Raw genomic sequence first — 20,636 nt, 5'->3', positions numbered from 1 at the left:
AGTTACTGTACTTAGCTTAGCACAAAGACTAGAAACAGAGGGAAAGTGCTAGCCTCGCTGTGTCTGAAGGTTAACAAAATCTGCCGGCCAGCACCTCTACAGCTCACTCATGAACACAGCTATTTCTGGGTGGGGACCACTAACTTCCTTGTGTTTCCGCTTGTTGCCTGGCAACTGGTCCTGGTCACATGATAGTTGGGCATATAATCATCCTTTTTACACTTCAGTTTTGTCCAGATTAGATATATTAAATTTTACATGTTAATTAACAACCTTTGAGGTGTTGGTCACCTGGACAGTCAGGCTAGCTGTTTCCCCTGGTTTCCAGTCTTTGTGCTAAGCTAAGCTAGTTGGCTGCTGTCAGGAGGTTCATATTTACAGTGTTATTTGTGTGTGTGGTACCAATCTTCTCATCTAAGTCTCAGCAAGAATACGTAATAAGTGCATCTCTCTAAACCTCACACTTTCCTTGCAACTTGGCTTGAGACCCATTCACTCGTTGCTCTGTTCCATTTTAAGCATAGACGGCGACAGAAGGGCAAAAGGTGCCACAGTCGAAGCCCTCACTCTGCTAAGGCTGCCAATCTGGGTAGTTGTGTGCATCCACGGGTAACAGACAACCAAACAGAACACAGTGATGATCCAAGTTTCTGTCAGTCTAACTATGATAAAAGGAGAACACAACACACAGCAAATTAACCCAATGAACCAGAAAGGAGAGGAAGAGGACCCTGGCCTTTGGAGACAGAAACCAACGGCGCAGAGAGTCTGTGCCAGGAGGGACCCAGGAGTCTGTGGCAAGTCACGTGCACTCCAGATTAGCATAGCTGATGAAAGGACCCTCTCTCAGTGTGTGTTTACATGATACTGCTGTGAAAAGAAGCCTTTCTGTCCTACTCGATCACATTCTACTAGGAAACAACATTCAGTCGATAAACACCGCTCTGCCAATAACATTCTGGCAAATTCCGCAGCTAAAGGATTGGCTCCTCTTTGTTCAGCTAAAAGGCTGGCAAGCTGGTCAGTTCTAATTGTGTGTTTTTAGCTGCAGCTGTAACCCCACGGTCAGTTTATGGTCCCGAATCCTTTAGACGGAAGATTGAGTCCTCAGTCTGAAGACCATGTCCCTCGTTCAATAGAAACGCATCCTATGACCACTGCTGCAATACTGTCCCAGAAATTTAATGAGTCACACAAGCATGCACAAGCAGAAGAGGGAGGAGGAGAAGGAAGAACTGATGGTATTACCATTATGGCCTCGTGATATTTAGCTTTCAATTGAAACTTAATGAAAAAACACTGGTGGACAAGCTTATTTCCTGCTCTTTCCTTCCTTAATTCCTGAACCCTAGTACAGCCCTACTGTAGTGGTCACTGTACCTGACTAGATTGTGCTTTGCAATTAGCCGGCTTGCTGTCTTTCTCTAGCTCAGGCAAAGGCCCATGTTGCTTGTCTCCTTGTAATGTATTTCCTGTTTATGTCTACACTGTAAGCTGTTCAGTAAAGAAAAAAATGCCCCCCAAAAAGATCATCTGAAGCTGCCTCTACTGGTTGATTTACTTTACACTGCTGAATGATTGGCAGGTTGTGTTTCTGTAGCTGCAGGATGGAGAGCTGCCCCTCGTCACAGCCTAATTCAGCAGAACAATGCCAGCGACCCTCCTCTTTGTCCCAATCATGTCATGCCTTCACAAGCTCAGAGGTTCCTGCCAGCCATGACATCACCACACCGCCATGCTCACACACAGAGGGGCATTGTGCGCCTTGCAGGACCCCCACAAACACCCAACACACCTCGTCTCACCTCACCTCTCCTCCCTCTGCACTCGCTGTCACTGCGAACAAGTTGAAATTACCAAAAGCACTCAAAAAAGCAGCTTCTAGGATCTGAAACCAGAAAGGTTCACAGGTCAGACCAACTTCTCAGTGCACAGAGCAGAACACGCTGTTTGTTGATGGGCAGTTTGGGAGAAAGTGTTAACACATATTACACATCACTGTAGGCTATGTAAAGCAGGCTTCTCCACTTAATTTCAGTAAATGTGCTGCTCCTAAGAGTTTGCAGTGAGTCAGGGTGAAGAGGGTGAGGTTAAACCTGCATCATGACAATCTCTCATCATTTTGTTGTGCTCAGAGTTTAAATAACAGTAACCGCTAAAGCTCACTCCCCCACAAGGCCAGGTAGCAACACAAACCAGAAGGGTTTCTATTTAAACTGCAAGAAAAAGCCCACGTTTTATTGGGCAAGATAAAAAAAAAGCACAATGATTCTGAGATGCCATTGCTCATTGAAATGATCCCCCCAAAATGTCTAAATGCAAAATCAAACGCATGCGAGACTGATAACAGAGAATGTTGGTGTACTGTACAGGAGTAAGACGTACAACAGATATATCTTCTTATTGTCATGGAACATTTTGGCGTTTCTCGTACGGCCAAGCTTTTACCTCTGAGGCGTCAGGAGCAGGTGTGTTTGAGCAGGCACACACAGAGGCATGGCGTGATGTCCACGCTTCAGCGATGCATGAAGCATGCACACAGTAGCACACATGCTGTTTGCCTGCTGCTTTTTACCAGAAAATGATGGGCATGGCCCTGCACTGCTTGCCGAATCTCCCTGACAAAGGAGCAGAGGAATTTACTGTCTGTTGCCATTGTTATGGGACTGTATCTCCCAGGATAGCTGTATCTCCTCCCATCTTCCCTTAATGTTTCCCAAATTCAATTATCACCTCATGCTATTTGTTGCGAGCACACTCCCTCTGCAGTGTGTCTGTGCACTATGGCTCTGTTACTCCCATAGTCTTTCTTTTCTTATCTCTCAAACGAAACAGGACACAGAGATTCACAAATTACAGGCAGAACATAGAACCACGAGCGGCTCTGTTTCTGTTGCTATAGAATGCAGTTGTGCCATTTTAAGACGGAGAAGGAAACCTCCGCCATCTTGGCACAGCAAGCTGTGGATGATTGATCATGTGATTTAGGGATTTAATCCAATTTGAAGGCAGCCTGCACTGTGGTCTTAGGTAAAGTACGTCTTCATAGCATTCACCAGACATGGCTCTGTGCCCCGACAGGGCCACAAATGCAGACAGTGAAAATGTGCATCTGAAAAGAATTCATCTGGAGCATTTCTGTGTTTCCTTGGAGCCGAGATGCTTGCTGATTTCATTTGGTTTAAAAATAAAGAGTATGTCATCTAGTGTTTTTACTCTAATGCATGAATTGGTTTAAGTTCATTTGGTACTGCATGTGAAACATTTTTCTTCCTTAAAAACAGTGACTTACTCATTCACACTTCATACTAAAATAGTGTTTTTTATACTTTTTAAAAGGACAAATAAAAGTCTAGTCTGTTAATTCATCGATGTATGAGGTTCATTAACTGAAGATAAAACATGAAGGTCTGTGTTTCAGTCATCTCTGCTGAGTTATAGTAAGGTCACAGAGCTACATACAAAAAAAAAGTCCTATTGCAATTGATATGAAAGATAATGCGACATTATTCACCATTTTTGCATTTAATTATCAGTGACATAATCGTAAGCATCCTTGAAAGGTCAGTCATTCACAAGCGAGGATGGAGAGAGGTTCACCACTTTGTGAACACATGATTGTATTAATTATATTACTACATGGGCATGGGAACACTTTGTAAAGCTGTTGCTGGTAAACACAGTTTGTTTGCAAATGATTGCGTTTTGTTTTTATTCATATTTCAGACCACGTCCCAAAATTTTTGGAATCAGGGTTGCATTTCAATTAGCTGTTCAGCCCAAGTACACAGCTATAAATACAAGGTATTAACCTTTCTCTCACATGCACATTACAAGACTGGTAGTGGTGTCGGATCAATATTGCATGAGTAGTAACTACTGAATATTAAAGAGAATTGGACAGATGGAATAATACTCTTCAGCTGCATTCAGATGACAGCCCTGGTGTCATGAGAGGAGAATATCTATATACGTATACGGTATATGTATACCATCCTCCATTCTACGAAATACTACATTATTTATATGTGTGAGTGCAGTCAGACAGTAAGGAGCAGCCTCTGAAACAATGCTCTGAGAGACACATAAGCTGACTGATGATATGTTGCCAGTTCAACACTGGAGTCAAACACAGCAATTAAAGGGGAAAACCAGAGTTGTTCCAAAGGGAAAGTATGCTTGTGTGCAGATGCAACTCTCTCACTTTCATTGTTATTTTCTATCTCTAGTTTTTGCTACGCCAACATCAAACGTGACATCAACATGCAGCATGGCCAGAGACGAAGATAAAGACGAGTAGTATAAGCACAGAAAGCACACACACTCACAGACGCACACACGCACAACAAGTGAGTGAGTCATAGGTGTTTCTGTGTGTCACTGTGTCAAAGAGATTCATCCTGGGATTGCTCGTAAATGGCACCGCACACTGCAGCTATGCTTACTGTATGTCTACCTGTTCCCACGCCTGTGCCATGTGGCGTGTGTGTGTGTGTGTGTGTGTGTGTGTGTGTGTGTGTGTGTGTGTGTGTGTGTTTGCTCTGCTGTTTGCCAGATGTGTCACAGTGTGAGTCAGGTCCCATGAGTATTATTCTGCAGCAGTAATGCGAATCACTGCCTCAGAATAAAAAATAAGCTCGGTGGTAGACTAAGTGTGCATTCGTTAAAACACATTTGACCGCTTTTGACCATGGGCAGCCCTCGTTATTCTCCAGAGGCTGCCCATAGGTGGTTAGAGTTAACGAGCAAGGTGCGGTGAGCTATGCCCTGCCTCAGTCCCAACATGCACCTCTTCACTGAGTGAGATTAATTACCGCACGATTCTGAGCCAATCTACACCCCTGCTGTTCATCTCACCCAAGACGTAGACACGCAGGTACTGTACACTTAAAAAGCATATTCAGACACATAAAATGCATCACCGTGTACATAATTAATTAAAAGAGCTTCAAGGCAAACTACACTTGCACATGATCGGTCAAGAGCAGATTGGTGGGCTGTTGTGACTGAGGTCTGAGTTCAGACACATTCCACCAGCAGTGGAGCATTTTCCTCCAGTGGTTGTTGATTGCCTTCAGCTATATCCCCCTTGCCCAAGCCCATTGTCAGCTGTCCAAGGATGACTGGCTGCAGAGATACTCTCATGCTTCCAGTCAATACTGTCTTTGATGGAGAGCAGGGGCCAGCACTCTCCTCACCCATTTAGTGTACACACCCCACTGAGGGCAGCAAGACAACTACAGACACACAGACAGACTAAAAACCACTGTCAAACACAGGCACACATACATGGGCTGGTAAATAGACAGGTATCCACAGCTTTCCCATGCATTCATATGGACAGTATGTGCCTTAGTTTATGTTGCATCATTTAAATTATTTTTTAGATTATTACTGGCTTCAGCCCCACTGGGCGCCTTTCAGATGTGAAGCGTTTTGCCTGCCTGATTTTGCTGACCTGTTCAGATTTTGGTGTTTTGTTCATTTTTCCTTGATATTCATGCTTCTACCATGGGTACGGCGGCTTAGTGGTTAAATTATTTCTTTTTTGTCTGTTTAAATTGTGTTTATTGTTGATGTCCATTTGGGAGTCTGCACTGGCTGCTTTATTTTGAAATTTTACCAGATTCTCTGCACCATTCCTGTATCTGACTTCCTGCCTCCCTCAATCTGCTCTGTGCAGACTGATGCTCGTCCATTAAAAATAGACTCATTGTCTAGTATGGCAGCGATCAGCTCAACGGTGCAAGCTCAGTGGAATTTCTGGATAAGATGCATCGATGCATCTTATCGGCTCTGCACGTTATTGACCAGTTTCGACATAAACCCCTACTTAACATTTACTGGTTTAAGTCATAAGAATGTTGGATTACTTAATTGGAACACATTGGAAAACCAAGAGATGACCTGCAGACTAAGTGCACTTTGAGCCTGGAGTATGGTAAAACCACAAATATTGTGCATATGGAGGTGCTATGCAGTCGTACATACAGTATATACCACGCAATCACATCTCAATCCCTGTCTCTTTCATTTTTAGTCATTAAGAGGTCCAAAACACACTCCCACAACACATATGTGGGGTGAATCATGTAGCCAAGCAACGGAGCCGGGCATTGCTGTAGATTTGCTAAACTGTATCCTCTCATCAACTTAAAAATACCTCCAAATGGTTATTGATTAGTTTATATAGATTGTTATTTTATTAGGCAAATAACATAATGCCCTCCATTTGCCAAATTGCAGTCTGATATTGACAGATGCTTTTAGAGGGCATCCAAGTGTTCAGTGCAATGCCAACACAGTTTTCTAAATGTGTAACGGTTGTTTTCTGCAGGGAGTGACAATGTGTATCCATTTGTACATACCGACCACGTTGGGGCAGAAACAAACTCACTCTTGATTCAACTCCTTGCTATTCTGTGACATCAAATGCATCCAACTCAGACAATCTTAAAGAGGAAACATCAAAATTAATTTGTGTCCAAAATGTTGTTGCTTTGGTTTAAACTACGGCTGCTTGTATCCCTCCTGCACCTCAGCGCTCTGGTGCAGATCACTGCTTTCCCTCTCATGCAAGCGCACACTTCCAAGCTACAAGACTTTGAGATTTGTTTCAGGATAACGTCAGTGACATTTCTAACTGTGTGTTATTGTTTCTTCATGAATGCATATTTAGGAACAAACTGAGGAGAGGAAACGTGTGGTTCTGGGGATCCTGTAGCCCGATCCAGCAGTGGATCTTTCACCTTCACCAGCTTAGTTTGGTCACAACATAATGCATCCCTCTCTAGGATACACTATTGGGAGAAATGCAGAAGCTTTCCAGAAACCTTTCAATCCTAGAAAGAGGACTATGATTGGCTTTGCACGCTTGAGCTGTCTGACAGACACATAGCTGCTATAGAGGAGCACAATCCCCTGATGAGGAATCAGCAGCCGCTGTTTGCAGTAGAAACACACTGCCATATGTTGCAGACTGCACAAAAAACTGTGGCGGTGATGAAAAAGTGAAAGGTGGCATGCAGAATATGGCATGAAAAAAAAGCCCATACATTCGCTATATCCCTACTCTATCTGGCCTGCGGCTGTGAAATGTGCTGGATGTGCCTATATTAGTGGTGTGTGCAGAGGCACTGCGGTCCATCCTCTCAAACCGACAGCGGCATCTTGAAACAAAGTTCCCTGAAGACAGGAAATGCTGGCCTGAGCGGTTTTCATCTGGAGTGCGCATTTACGCTTTGGTATCCATGACAGAGTCTATCCTATTGTCTAAAGGAGCCATCGTGGTGGCAATGGAGCCTAAATGAGGCCAATAATGGTTCTCTGCTCGGTCCCCAGAGTCTTCCCTGTTTAAAAATCGATTCTCTGCTTGACAGACTGGGAATAGAGAGAACTGGAAGACATGGAGAGGAGAGCGTGTGTGTGTGTGTGTGTGTGTGTGTGTGTGTGTGTGTGTGTGTGTGTGTGCGTGTGTGTGTGTGTGTGTGTGTGTGTGTGAGTGTGTGTGTGTGTGTGTGTGTGTGTTGGGGGGGGGTAAAAAAGGTTACAAAATATAAGAAAGATAGCAAAAGGTAGCCACAATAGTGACAAATACATGAATGTGACAAACATTATTTAGTACAAATGAAGATTTGCTCATTTCCTGCATGCTGACTGTTTTATTTATTTACTTTTTTGTTTAAAGTAAATATTTCAATTAAACACCCTCGATTATTGAAATCTTCAGGAAAGCAATTATCCTTTACTGTCCAAGTCTAAGTTCATGTATATACATAAAGTACATGCACCGACAGACAAACACAGAGGAACCTCTGTATACAGGACTGTACAGTCTTGTTCTACCCACACGGCTGTTGTTCCCAAACTGTTTGCACTGACAGATGCTCTCAGCCTATTTCTACAGAGCAGTTGCCAATCACACCAGCATCCCGTACATGTCACTGTTTGTGGTCCAGCTTTATTTTATGCCTCTTTGTCTGCACATAAAAAGCTGTATATTTATATTTGTTGTCTTTGTTTAGCTGTATGTTATTGGTTTTGGCATTGCACATTGAGAGCTACAACTGGAGTCAAATATGTGACAATAGACCTACGCAATATGCCTCTTTCTGCTGTAAATATGACAAGGTGCTCCTATTTTTAAAAAGGTGCCCATTTTATGTCAGAGCTGTGAAAAACTAGTCCCCCCCCACCCCACCCCCCCATTTCACTTCTCTGGATGGCAGCATCTTGGATTCTATATAGCCTGTCTGGCCTTAATGACTAGCAGAAGTCCTAAAGTAACTGCAGAGGATGTTAACTATTTGTTGAAGGTTTCATTTTGGAGAACAGACAGTGAATAAGGATACAGAAGCTGGATGCCGCCTCATGTCTCATAGCTTTCACGATGTCCTCGAGTGTGTGCATTAATGTGAAACAATGAGTGGAGCTTTATGTACAAGACCTTACGATCATTCTCATGAAGCCTGGCAACAACTGACTCCTGGTGATGGATTATTCCCACTAACTCAATAAACTGGAAAAAATGTTTTCACTGATTTTGAGAAAATGAGTTTCAAAAAACTGACTGCAAAAATATCTTAAGGCATGCACTGAATGTGTTATCTAAAAAAATGTACATAAGCAAATTTGTTCAGATATCACATCCACGCTGACTTCTGCTGGACCGAAAAAACAACTCACTCTGTTCAGACGACACTACAACACACAGCACAAACACACAGCATCGCAACTTACCAAAGCGAGGGTAAACCTGTCACAGACTCGCAGTGAGGTGGAAAAGTCTTCTCTCCTACTTTGTTGCCTACAAAGAGCCCAAGATGCTGTCAGTTTTGCCAGAGAAAGATATATGGGCTTCATCAGCAACTGGACCAATGAGAGCAACTTGCGGGTGTTGCGGAACAATAGCTACAGCCAATTGAAAACACAGAGCTCGCACACAAAGAGAGCAACGGAAGGTGTATGAAAGCCCTATTAAACTGATGAGGTCTTATTGAGTGGACGCTATCACACACGAGCTGGAGACGAGGGGGTGGATGAGGAATCAGAGAATGTTTTATTCAACACGTGCTCACCTCCTTATCTGCTCTTATTTACACCCCCCGTCGACCCCACCTCACAGCAGCCCTGCTGTGTGTGAACCACAGTCCTTAAGCACGCCTCAGTGACCTTCAGCCGTCTCTCGTGTATCCGGCATGCTCACCTGTTTGCCTCAACCCGACCCTCATGTACACTCGTGTGACACGACGGGACTCCAAACCCGCCCTCCATATAAGCGTCCACGGAAGACACAGTACAGAAAGAAGCTCCAATTGCCACATCCTCCACATATCATGACACGTGTTATTTCCATACAATCACGTTTGCAGTTCCAGATTTACTTATTGCGTATGTTTCTCTTGAGTTACAGACAGTTGTTTTGGCTGTTACAAATTCAGAGTGGCTGCTAAACTTTAATATCTACCATCCACTTTGGCTGGGGATTCAAAAAATTGTACTTAAAATCCTGAAGACACACACACACGCACTCACACACTCTCACTATCATTGATTGTTCTCAGACCACTGCTGTATTCATTCTACAGTGCAGCTGCTGTGGGTCTCAGACAGGGGAAAGGGCCCTGCGGGGAACAGTCCAGTTATCTCAGATGGATCCTTATTACAGGATTTATGTGAACAGAAAAATACCCGTAAGACAGTGAATCTGAGTGTGTGTGTGTGTGTGTGTGTGTGTGTGTGTGTGTGTGTGTGTGCGCAATGTGTGTGTGTACCCCTGCTGTGAGGTTATCCGAGGCTTTGTCAAAGAAATATGGAGAGGGTTTTGTCAATTCCTATCCTGGCCAGTGAATAGCCACAGCTCTTCACAGGCCATGTGTTCAGCATCTTTTGTGTGGCATATTATAATTAGGTCCATAATACTGCCACATTACTGTCATATGATAGCAAAGCACGGCAAAGAGAGCCAGCAATGAGCAGGGATGCCCGGATAGCCTGGGTGAAACCAGTCAGCTCTCTTTCTCTAATTTTGTGACACCCTTGCAAGGCCTGGGCAGACTGATCTGCACTGGTGTGTGGATGGAGGGGGAAAAGGAGGAGGGGAGGAGGGAGAAGGAGAGGCAGCAGGGGAGAGAGAGCGAGAGAGAGAGAGAGGGAGAGAGAGGGAGTGAGTGGGGGAGGCATGGCAGGGGCTGCAAGCCTAGGAGAAGTGCCAGATCACTGCTGGAGCCAAGAACAGGACTGACTGGGCTTGTGTGTCAGATCAGTGCACACGCACACGCACACGCACACACACACACACACACACACACACACACACACACACACACACACACACACACACAAAAGCATATGCAGGATGAGCAGACACATAGATGTCACTGACCTTCCACAAATGCGCTGCAATGTCACAGCTCTAACAGAGTGAGACACTAACACTTACTGACCGTCTTCTGAAGATCCACCACTCTGTGCACTTAAAATGCAGTTTGCCATGTTTGCGCTTGTTTATTATGAGCTCTCTATATCCAAGAATATCGGATCTGAGTTCATCCTCTAACAAGGAGGACGTCTGCCGTCCCTAACTTCTTGCTGTGTGCGCGCCTCTGTGTGAACTCGCTTGGACGAGCGATTGAAGGCTAAACAGTTGGCTGGGAGTCGGGACCCACTCATTACTGACCAGTGGCACTAATGGCCAGCATCCTGTACACAATGTGAGCCTACATCTGAGATGGCTGTTCCACACAGTGCAATATTTATGGCAGTCCCTACTCCCTGGGGACTCATTGCACCATAACACAGACCACTGCAGCTGACAAAATAACAGGGCAGAGTGTTCTTTTAGGAAACAGTAGAAACACCTCTCATTGCCTCTTATTGCTTCTCTCTCTCCGTCGTTCTCCCTTGCCAATTCTTGCATGACCTCATCTGTGTTTTTGTCTTTTACTCCTTTATGGCTCAGAGCTGGGGCCATCTGAGTGGATTTCAGTGACAAGTTGACAAGCCAAGCAACAGAGAATTGAGATAAAGTCCCTTCTCTCTCTCTCTCTCTCTCTCTCTCTCTCTCTTTTTTTTCGTGGTCCAGTCCACTGAGAGATCACGGCTTACAATTTCACTGTTGTGAGCAAATCTGATCTCGGAAATTCTGACAACTGTCTTACAAGTAACTGCCAGCTCTGAGATTTTCAACATCTATGTCTCCCCGGATTGCGACGACGGTGTTTCACTTTCTGAAGCAATTCTACAAAAAAGAAAAAAAAAGAAGAAGTGATTAAATTACACCTTTAGATGCAATTTCATCCTGTAAGACAAGGCAATTTGCCAAGACTAATCTTGTGTGTGTATGTGTGTCACAGAGGACGAGGCTGCGTTTCTCCATTCATTCCTGTGTACTGTATGTGCACACTGGAGCCATTCAAATCTCCTCTCTTACTCATTCGCCCATGGGACAGCGGCAAGATTTTCCCAGAGCCGATGCAATGTGGCAGCTGAGAGAGTGATTCCATTGTGACTGGTGTGGCCTGCCTTCCCTGTGTCATGACAAAGCTGATGGCAGCATGTGAACAGAGAGGGAGAAAGCTAATATGGAAAAAGTCAAATCCGGTCAAGCTCGTTCCCATGCCGGACAGGACGGTGTGAGGAAGGATTTGACATTGTCTACTCTGTTATCTCTTTTTTCTCTTGATGAAACCTGCAACTCATGCTTCAAACTTACTCAAAAAACAGGTGATTTATCGTCGCCTTCCGAAGTGTCTGAACGGTGTCCATATCGGCACAGTGGCATCAGAGGTCATTGTCTTCCAAAACCTTTAGAAATGAAGCTGCTCTGTGTGCTCTGTTGTGCAGGTAACCTGGAAACTCCTGCCTCCATCATTCCCAGGATTTCTGGCATCTGCTGGTTGGACTTAACAAACCCCTGTCCACCTCCTCTCTCTCTCTCTCTCTCTCTCTCTCTCTCTCTCTCTCTCTCTCTCTCTCTCTCTCTCTCTCTCTCTCTCTCTCTCTCTGTTCGGTGGTGAGCATATTTGAGTGGTGTTGACTTGAACTTGTCATTGCTCTCCTTGGTTACTTAGTGGTTCCCAACCTTTGTGCTTGAGGAACTCCTTTCTGTCATTGAATAAACAGACGACCCCTGGCTAAGCGACATATTTAATGGCTATTTCATAGCTAATTGCAGGAAAGTTTGCGTAAAATGAGCGTTTTTGGTGAATTTTGAGCAGATTATTTCCTGTGAATATCACATCAGATTAGATTTCCTGAGATTTTTAGAAACTTTTCATACAAATCTCCATCTGTTGTCTTTTTTTTAATTTGTAACAATCATACAAACTTAATGGGCTTCTTTTTTTTGTCAAACTGCTTGGCCATTGTTCCCTCAGCTCTTTGTTTCAACTGCATACTTATCGAATGCAGGATGTTGCGTTCAGGTCTTCGCTGTGCTCTTATCTTATCTTGTGAGATTCTTTCTTTTCCTTTACACCTCAAATAATAATCTAAACTTTAAAAATAATTTGATTAACTTAAGCTGAGATATCGGTCTACTGTGTGTTTTAAAACAAGGTTTTCTTACAACCCTTCTTACAACACTTAAAATCAACCCCCACCCTGGTGAAGATTTGGCAGCATCTAGTGGGGGTTGGGGACCAGTCGGTAAGGGAGTGTGCCAGCTGGACTAAGGACTTTGTCCTTCCATCGGTTCACTTTGTTTTTTTGCCCTTTTTTGTTTTTTCAGATAATCCTGGCTGGAGACATGTTTCTGGTGGGGGGATGCATTTCAGGGCCCCCCCCGGATTGTAACACCATTGTAAACATTAAGGCACCCGTTTCAATTCTTTGGTGTTTCTCTCTAATTCCTGAATAATAAAGAGCCCTGTGACTGTCAGCGCATTTTGTTTCAAATGTTGCTAAATCCAGACTGATTCACAGAAGCACATAACATGGCCCTTTTCCCAAAGAGCTCCAATCACTTCAAACCAGCGAGAAGTCAGGCTAAAACACAAATACAGAAATCTTGCGGAATAAACAAACCTCTTATAACTTTGGCTGAAAATTGTGCATTGATGTACCTCATCACTCATAGTAGGAAGTTGAGTGGAAAAATGTGTTTTCAGGGCTGTTTGACTTTAACAACGTAGTTTTTCTGGTGAAGAAAAAGGCTTTTGGAATGTAACTCTAATGTAAAACGTTGTCATGGTCACAGTTGCAGTAAGGAACGATCATGGTCGTCATTAGAAAAGACACTAAAGCTCACTGTCGGTAGGAAACAGGAAACAAACACCACTCACCTGTCTTAAAGTCGCACATTTTCACCCTGACCTCCTCCCTCTGTGGACTCTGTGGTGCTACAGTAATGTCAAACGACTTCTGTGCACTCACAAGAGTCATAATTACTACGGCCACTAGAGGGCCCTATCACGTAGGCCCTATCACGTAGTTCAACGTAAACATCTCGTTTTTGGTTGCTTGCTGAAACATCTGTTGCTTTTGTATCTGCTGTGATTTTGATGAAAAACAGCATTAATAAAACACAGTGTCCGGCGTTATAGAAGTGAAGTGCTTACATGCATGTATATATTTAATCAATTTCCAATTTAGCAGTCCAACCCTAATCAAAGATTCCCCTCCAACATGCTGTATGTGCTCTGCCAACTGCTTTGCATTATTATCCTTCAGAGTCTCTCTCTTTCTCTCTGTGTTATTTGGGAAAGAATGACTCAAAGCCGGTGGAGCAAATAAGAGCTCAGTATGTCCCTCTTTTCACTCCTTTTTCACTCTTTTTCTATTCCTTGGCCATCCTCTTCCCCTCAGTGATTTAAACATACAAGTTATTTTTTTTAGTCGTGAGTAAAGTGAATTGAAGCTAAAAAAAAAAAAAAATCTACATCATTTGAGTCTTCATACTGAAACTGCTCTGGTTAGGCTTTCAGATGACTGCATTAAAACACCAGGTTTCTCAAAGTGAATTTGGCCTGACTTTGTTTATCGACAGCTGTCAAAGAAGAACAGAGAAGTGACGCTTTCTGGGAAAAATCTCCAGGTTGGATGAAAGAGTGCGAGAGAGCGCTATTTGCCGAGAGAGGGATAGGAGTGAGCAGAGAGGTTATCGGTGAGGAGAAAAGGTGAGTTCAAGCATCCAATGGCGAGTATCCTGTGGATCCTACTTTCATGTCTACGCATCATTTGTCCTCTGGTTTGACTGTTGGAGTTATTTCCTGCAGCTGTCCACCTTTGTGATAAAACCCAGCAATTACAGTAGAAATTTTGGGCTAGCTCACATTGATAAACCAGTTATATTCTTTTATTTGTTTATTTATAGGAGGCCTGGCACATTAATTAACACTGACATTTAGTAACAGCGATGGGTTTGGCTCGATAACAAATTTTCACTCATTGTTCCAGCACAACTAAAACTAACAAATGGCTAAAAGCATCAAATATAATGGAGCTTCAATAAAAACATTGTACAACCTTACACAAACAATTCACTCAGACATTTGTGGTCTACAGTGCTCCACATCGCTGGTTTCCAACCACTAGACTGTGGAACGGTACTGAGCCACACATCATTTGCTTCCACACTGAAAGGAAATACTATAATTTGTCGAAAGAAGCTGAACAATCTAAGTAAAATGAAGAGAGTCTGTCTGTCTGAATAAATGTATCTGTGACAAACATTCATATGATCCACTTCACACTCGGAGGATGTATTGCTGAAGACCCAACAAAGTGCAGTCGAGTGCGAGCTCTTGAGATCTACAGGACATATTTATTAGGAGTGCGTTACTACAGCCAGAAGTGCACACTGTGTAATGTATTGAGAGGGGACCTCTATTAACTGTTACACCACCACACAGTTTGGATGAGAGAAAACCGTCGGCAGCGATACCAGAGGCTGAGCAATCGGCCTGTTGTGAACAGGCACTGCACTTTTACTTCAATAACATTAAGGGCTATTTAGGAGATTGAACTTGGTCTTTCTGTGCCGCATCCGTCAGCTTCCTGCAACAGGATACAGGTGTTCTGCGGAGCTACTAGTGTTTTAACGAACTGGCTAATGTGAGTAAATAAACGTTTTACAAAGGATGCAGGAGAAATAAAAGCTGGATGTGTGTTCCATGTTAACTGGCTGGCCTGCAGAACACTGTAAAAAAAAGGTAGGGACCTTTGCCCTGCACTACATTTGATTTATAGCTCATGATTTAGGGGGACAATTCTGAAAAAAGACATCCCAGGGACAGACTTCAGCTGATAATTGTGTGACCAGAACTGAAATCTCATATTGTTTTGTTTGATTTCACCTCAGTTCATCACAGTTCTCAGCCACCATTTAGACCTGTAAAGGAAAAGACCTGAAGAGTTCAAGCTTGCGGGTCTTCAAACCACCATATAACTGCCATCGTCCTAATTTGTGAGATGGAAACCTGATTTATTGCACGTGTTTGGTTATTTTGAAGTGCAATTAATCAGCCAGTATTCTCTCTGCGCTGTTTATTGTTCCTTTATTGTCAATCAATGTGACAAGGAGGAGATGGTCTTTTAAAACATGACCCTCCTCCAAATATCAATTCCAATAGTTCAGTGATGAAAACAATGTGCATGTGAGTGTGTGTGCACGTGTGTGTGCATGCATGGCGGGGGCTGAATTAATGAATTAGCTCTCAACGGCGGCCTATCCTCCACCTTTTCTGCATCGGGGAAACAAATCACTGACCTGTCCTTTCTGCAGTGATCTGAGGGGCTTCATCAGATGACAGACAGGCTAAAAGCTTCCATTCCCTGACACTGCTCTGTATTCTACGTCTACGTGTTATTATTGTGATTGCATGCGTCTGTGCATAATTGAACACTTTGAACCCTTGAGCCAATATGCCTCAAATGAATCCTCAGCTCCCACATCAAAATGATTATTTCTAAACAAACCGTGTTTAATCGACTGCATGCCTCCGCGGCACTCTCCATCTGGAGGATGCTGTGTGACAGCTTCCCTTAAATTACAAATATCAATCTGCCACAGTGGGAGCTCAGCTGCCAGTGGCCTCATGGGGGTCCTCGTCAAAACAACCAGCCTTCAAAACAAAGCCATCAAAACGCTGCGCTCGCTGGATGCTTTGTTCTGATACAACCATGTTTGTCATCTGATCACAGTTCTGCTGAAATGACCAGATAGCGGAATAGCAAGGGGCTTGTGGTACGTGGACACAGATCAATGTGTAGAGCTTGTGATAATACGTAGAAAATAAGAGCTGAAGTGAGTAGGATTCAGTAAGGAGGCTGAACTGAATTTGGCCCAGTGTGTGGTTCTGGGTCAGCTCTGTGTGGCTCCACCCCTCTGTCCCTCGACGGCAGGGACTGACAGACGCCAGCACCAAGGGCTCCCAATCTGCCGTGTTATCGGTGCTACTCTCCCAAAGCGCGTTCCCCCCTCCTCGTCACCGGCTGTCTGCCCACGGCAACACCACCACTTACACTCCATCCACCCGCTTATTGATACACTTCACCACAGGATCTCCTTCGAGTGCTCCTTGGGAAAGCAATGGGTCTGCGGGGTGGCCTAATTCAATCAACAGTAGGAGCAAACACACACATCATTCATCACAACACAGGACCAGTCCAAGAAGACTCTCTACCAGCTCTTCCTTCTTATTAGATGATCATCAACTCACAAACAACTTGCCTTGCTGTGGTCCCACTGGGCACTGAGCTGCTGTTATCACATAAAGGTATTTTTAGACACACTCGTCCGTGCACATACATAGATACAGAGCAAACATAATCACAGAAAAACAATGCAGGCAATTATTAGGCACACAGTGGACGTCATTGCTCCCCCAGGGTTAATCTGATTTCCACTTGGGCTGCATATTGGTTCCCTCGCTGTGTTTATAGCAGGCACGGTGTGCGCCGCGTGCTTTATAACAGGCCCAAGTGGGTGTTTAACCCTGTGGAATCCGAAGAGGAACTTGAGCAGGAGAAATGCCTTCAGCAAGCACGATCATCAGTATTTCAAATTTGGAGTCTCAATGGCACTTTACTCAGAGGCACATTTATAAAATGCAGCAGCCAGTGCGATATGCGGCTGTTTTAATGTGCCAGGAATCTCAGGGCCAAGAGAGAAAGAGAGAATCCCTGAATTCAACATTAATACTGACAAAACTCCAACATTGCCTTCAAAAGCTTTATGTTCTGTGCCTTATTTCACTATATTTTGGCACACGTTTTGTACGTTTTCCACACAAGAAAAGAACGTGTAGTCACTTTTTGCAGCGGCATTTACGACAAGAAAAGAAAGAAAGTCGGAAAAGAGATATTTTCTTACAGAGTAATGTTGTATGATTGTATAATAAAGTGGTCCCCAAGTTATTACAGTTCTGTTTGTCGGATTGTCATTTTGTGGATATATTTTCTATTTCCACAAAACCGACTCTCACATGGTCAAGCCAAGCAGCAGATCATAATGATCAGCTAATGGATTTTATCACCGCTCAGTACACACATGATGATGCCATATAAAGCAAACACTGTAATGCATGGTCAAAGCTGAAAAAACAAACAAACAAACAAAAAACCCCCACAGGACACAGGACGTATGACATAATGTGTCATTATACCCTGATCAGTGCAGCAATGGGACTTAATTTGTCAGCTAAAATAGCTAACATGCAATATATATGAAGCACAATCAGACAAATATGACAAGACAACACAGCTGGCCTGTTTTCCCCAAGTCTTCTCCAAATGCATCTTAAATGGACAGAACTCATTACAAACACTGAGTGCTCGCCTATGAATACACTCTAATCCCATATGCTCACTTGTGTCATGCTCAGATTGGTACACAGGCATGTGGCTCAGTGGCTGCTCAAATATTTAAACAGAACATTTTAGCCAAAGAGAGCTACTGCAGCCGCTGAACATTTCAACTTACAAAATCAGCCCAGAGTGGAACAAAGGAACTGTCTGTTTCAGCACCACGGACAGTTCCTGTCATCTTCCCCATGACGAGGCGCTGCTGGCAGCGGCGACAGCCTGCCAGTTTTATCTGCTGCACTTTGTAACATCAGACAGAAGTGACTTTACGGATTCATTAATGCAAGGCCCCGTGCTCGTAAAAATTACACCCAAAATCCAAAGTGACACACAGACATATTCTTTCATGACTTGCTATTGTTTAACATAATGAATTGGAGATGTGGCTCACCTCCAACTGGCCTCTGGCACGTCTTCTCTGCCAGCACACATAGATATAGGTCACCTGACAAACTAAAAAACACTATCTGCTCTGATTAACGGTACAGAGGCCCGGCCTGGGTGGATTCTCCAAATTCAGTCCGGCGAACGACCAGCCGGACAGCACTGGTTGGATTTAATTGTGTTTCAAGCAACCTAATAGTCTCTGGTGTGTGTGTGCGTGTGCGTGTGTGTGAGGGAGAGAGGGAGGGACACACACACACACAGGTAGAGGGAGGAAGGGAGGGAGGGAGAGAGCCTACATTGACAGAAGCATGCTCACTTACAGCACATGTTCAAGACGAACCCAACAGCCACTGACCGACAGACCACCAACAATCACTCTTTGAAAGGACTTGTAGCAGGGTCGAACAAACACAACACACAGACACAGCAGAAAATAAATAATGTAGTAGACAATTCCCGCGGGTTGCCACTACGGCTCAAAGTGGTCCGGCATTTGAGATCCAGACGCACTTCCAGAAATAGGATCATCATCAATCATCGCTCAGATTCCTGCGTCATGCGTCGGTATTCGCACGGTTCCACCCAAGGGAGCGCACTGTTTGTCCCCAAGGGAAACTCGTACAGTAGGTCGAGATGGCAAAGAAACCGAAGGCTGTTAGAAAACACGCTTGATGAAGCGCGGAGCTGTCGTTCCAATACGGTTAAATGAGCGTAATGATACGGATAAGCTTTGTCTGGGCAATAAGGAAATGACAGCGTGTGCGCGAGTTTGGGCATCTCGTGCAGTGTCGATATCTGGAATTTAGACTCTGCGAATGCAATCAACCGCTGCGAGTGTGTGTGGGGAAGTGTGTGCGTGCACGTGAGAGACACACACATACAGAACGAGCGAGCGAGCGATAGAGAGAGAGAGAGAGAGAGAGAGAGAGAGAGAGAGAGAGAGAGAGAGAGAGAGAGAGAGAGAGAGAGAGAGAGAGAGAGAGAAGTTCTTTTGTGGCGCAACCATTAAAAAACTTGGATCTATTTTATTGTTAAATCACCTCAGTGGAGCCAGCAGCCTGTCTCTTCCGTAGAAAGGCAAATAAGGCTTACTGGTAGACTACCTTCAGGGAAAGCTGTCGCCTCGTTTACACCTTTATCTAAATCCTCTCCTCAGTGAGCTCCAGTGAACCCGGCGAGCCGCTGTGTGAGACTGCACTGCAGAGGGCTTCTCCGGCATCTCCATGATTGAGCTCATGAGCAAACATTAAAAAAAGAAAAAAAAAAAACCGGACACTCAGTCCAAAGGAAGAGAGACAGTGAGATTCCCTCTCACACTGCGGCACGTAGGCTGCCATTGGCTTATTTATTTATCTATTGCTTTCCTGAATGTTGGAGCTTCTAATCATCTATATTCGGCTTCATCTCATCGCCTGGACGGTGGCAGGTGCTGAACTTCTCTTTAAAGCATTCGACTGACTCAGAGCCTTTTTAAACTGATGAATATCACATCTCCACCACCATGAGTTTTTTTCCCCGTCGCCTTTAGAATAACTGCTGCAACTGTCCAACAGAAACCCAGAGTCACAAGCTATTCATTGATTGCCGCAATAATAGGAAGAGCAGTTAAGTTGAGATCTGCGAACTTTATCAAATGCTCAGAAAAGCCGTGATATGTCGGCAAGCCAAGAGGAAAACTGGCCTACCTTCAAGTCGGTTCCAAAATGGTACGACGCCGTTTGTCAGTCAGTGGGGAAGGCTTTGGACATCACAACTCCGGGTCAATAGAGAAAACACGTTTCCATAAAATGGGTTCAAGCCAGTGATAGTCTGTGTTTCAGAGAGGTCACCCATTCAGCCAGTCGTCCGGTTTAAATCCAAACAGAATAATGGAGATCTTGTCTCTGTCCTTTGGGGAAGAAGTGCGCCAAGCGCTCTCCTACGCAGATGTGACTTTGCGCGCTTGAAATAAAACGGATTATGGGTAGAAATGGGGGAAAAATACTACTACAACCAAAAAAATAAAAAATAAAATGTATATGAAAACGAGTGGGGGCGAAGCTGCCAACTGATCACCCCCTACCTCCCAAAATCTGACAGCTGACTTTTACGCAAATCGTGCTCAATTCCTAATCCTCTCCTGGGTGCTTCACCATCCCAAACGCACTGGCTGGTGCGATCCCCACTCAGCAGCGCCGCGGTGGAGATGGGAAAAAGAAATGTATGGATATAATGGCCAGATCCGATGGGGGGTTTCCTTCACAGCTCTGTAGTTGCAATGCACACGACGAGAAGGATCTCTCCACGGTCCTAGTGCACCACACACCGTCTCCTGCTGGCTCTAACACACGCCGCGGCAGCACCTGCACTCTGTCATTTTCATCGATTAAACAGTGCAATGGATGAGGGGAAAAGAAATTCCGGCAGACACCTATAAGTCAACTCAAAGCCACAACGCTGAACAG

The 20,636-nt window shown here is 44.3% G+C and overlaps 1 protein-coding gene across 4 annotated transcripts in view; it reads right to left on the bottom strand.

Annotated features, from left to right (window-relative positions):
- il1rapl1a (interleukin 1 receptor accessory protein-like 1a) overlaps positions 1–20,430 on the bottom strand; it is a 161,820-nt gene extending 141,390 nt beyond the window's left edge. For all 4 annotated transcript variants that reach the window (XM_070975557.1, XM_070975555.1, XM_070975556.1 and 1 more), the window contains exon 1: positions 19,878–20,430. The gene's annotated coding sequence lies outside the window, so the exon portion shown is untranslated. The remainder of the gene's footprint in view (positions 1–19,877) is intronic.
- Between the last annotated feature and the right edge of the window lie 206 nt (positions 20,431–20,636).

The sequence above is a fragment of the Chaetodon trifascialis genome, chromosome 12 (assembly GCF_039877785.1).
Source record: "Chaetodon trifascialis isolate fChaTrf1 chromosome 12, fChaTrf1.hap1, whole genome shotgun sequence".
Taxonomy (NCBI): Eukaryota; Metazoa; Chordata; class Actinopteri; order Chaetodontiformes; family Chaetodontidae; genus Chaetodon; species Chaetodon trifascialis.
Note: the sequence above shows the minus strand (reverse complement) of the source record. Positions and strands in the feature narration are given on the sequence as shown.